Genomic DNA, 2,102 nt, shown 5'->3' with positions numbered 1-2,102 from the left:
ACTAGAATGTCACCCATACAGATGGCCAGAAAAAAAATTAAAGTTACCTTTAAAGCATAAATTGCTCATTGCTCAAAGAACCTCTAGCAATCTTTGGAGAACCCTGGTTGAGAAACACTAGTTTAGGACATACATTACTTAGCAAGCTAAATGTCATCCTTGTAGGGCTTACATTTGCTTTAAATAGGATTATCCATTATATCTGTTTTCATTCAGGGTTGTGTGGAACCCTGAAGTTTCTCAAAAAGTTAGTCTATGTTTTTTCTCCTTTTTACAGGTTCAAAGTATTTAAAGAAAGATCTTTTGTACAATATTATTGGGTACCAGTAGATGGAGCTGTATCCTCATGTAAAGTGTATAACAAATCTCATGTCTTTTGACTGCAGACACGTTTATATGAAGACATATCGCCATCTACTTGTGTGATATGAATATAAACCCAGATTTTTTTCCTAATTATATATTGAGGCAACAAAATTGCTGTTTATACTAGACTATGCATTATATGAAATATGCCGAATTGATTTTTACTTGTAAATAGATATAAAATGTTTATGAGTAGAAAATTCGAGTCATCCAGTATTTCCAGTGTTTCTGTTCTGTGATGTGACAGATCATCACCTCTTCAAATATTCATGAATGAATGCGTATTCATAGGCTGTATGGCTGGAACTTTTTCCTGAATGCAGCCTTTTCAGAAATTCACCAATGTATTAGATTTTTCTTTACATTCACTTTTTCCTCTAGAGAGGGAATGAGACCAATTTAGTACAGCCAGCCTGGCTTCCAGGGCTTCAAATGGGGTCATGCAGGCAGCTCAGGGAAAACGTAGAGAGAAGCAGAAAGCTGTGCGAGCAGACAAGCTTCCCCTTGGAGGACAGATGGATTTGCTGAATGTACAAGACAGATAAACTGTTTATTTTACAACATCTTAAAGCTCCATTTATTAAAAAAAAAGTTTAGATAATGCTCCCTGTAGATGTAATGGAACAGATAGAGCATAGTTTCCAATACTGACTTGTTTCTGAGCCTGTACCTGAAATTGGAACAATACAGAGCATTTATTTGTTGAATATGTTTTTTATGAGTTTTTTATATGATTGTTTATTACAAATATGAATTTGAAGCATATGTCAACCATGCCCTTAAAATCTCAAATCAGCTCTACCAGATTTTCATAGTTTCAGATCAGCAGCTTTCATTATATCTTTAGATTCTGCTATCAAAGTCCTGTTACTGGGTGGCATGCCATGCCTTTATCAGACTCAAATCTCAAACGAGCTTTTACAGATTAACATAATCTTAAATCTGCAGCTTTTAGTATATTTTTACTATGAAAGTTGTTTTGTAAAGAATTTCCCTTTTCCCATCACCCTGTTGTTCTGCATTGTCACCTTGTCTTATTGGCTTCCAACTAAACACAGGCATGGTCCTTTCTTGTCACCTTTAGGAATCCCACAAAAAAGAATAGCCACAAATGCCTATACTACTGCCTATGCTTCGGAACTTCAGTGCATTGAAAATTCAGGGTCTGTCCTGGCATTGCCACCATTATGTTTTGCGTTAACATGTGTTCATTAGGACAGTCCATTCAAAATCAGTGTTCTAGACACAACCTCTTATACTGAAAAAATACAAGACCTTTTTATTCTAACATGCTAATGCAGTGCTCTGCTTTATTGTGGTGTATTCGGGTGCAGTTAAAATTGCATGTTACCACAATGTGGAGGTTTAATTTGGCCCTGAAGCTTGCAGAAAAACGCTCATCATTTGACACTTCCAATAGAGTTTGAAAACAAACTACAAAATGTACAATGAATTTAAACCCAAGAACCCAAAAAAATGTATTACAAATGTAATGTAGTGTAGTTTACCAGTCTTTAACGTTGGTGGCTGCAAATTCAGAAATACACCTGTCAATCCTGATAGAAATTCATTATCCTTTTGTGAGCTATGCAACTTCTTCTTTATATTGAATGGAAACAAGAAGAGGTGTTTTTACTCCAAATCAGCAAATCACTTTGGGGTTACAAGTGCTGTCAGCCCAGGAAATGAGGTGTGTTTATGGCCAGCTGAGCAGATATGGTGTGCTACTTCCCGTC

Source organism: Pyxicephalus adspersus, chromosome 5 (genome assembly GCF_032062135.1).
Source record: "Pyxicephalus adspersus chromosome 5, UCB_Pads_2.0, whole genome shotgun sequence".
NCBI lineage: Eukaryota > Metazoa > Chordata > Amphibia > Anura > Pyxicephalidae > Pyxicephalus > Pyxicephalus adspersus.
This window is presented reverse-complemented; position numbering follows the sequence as displayed.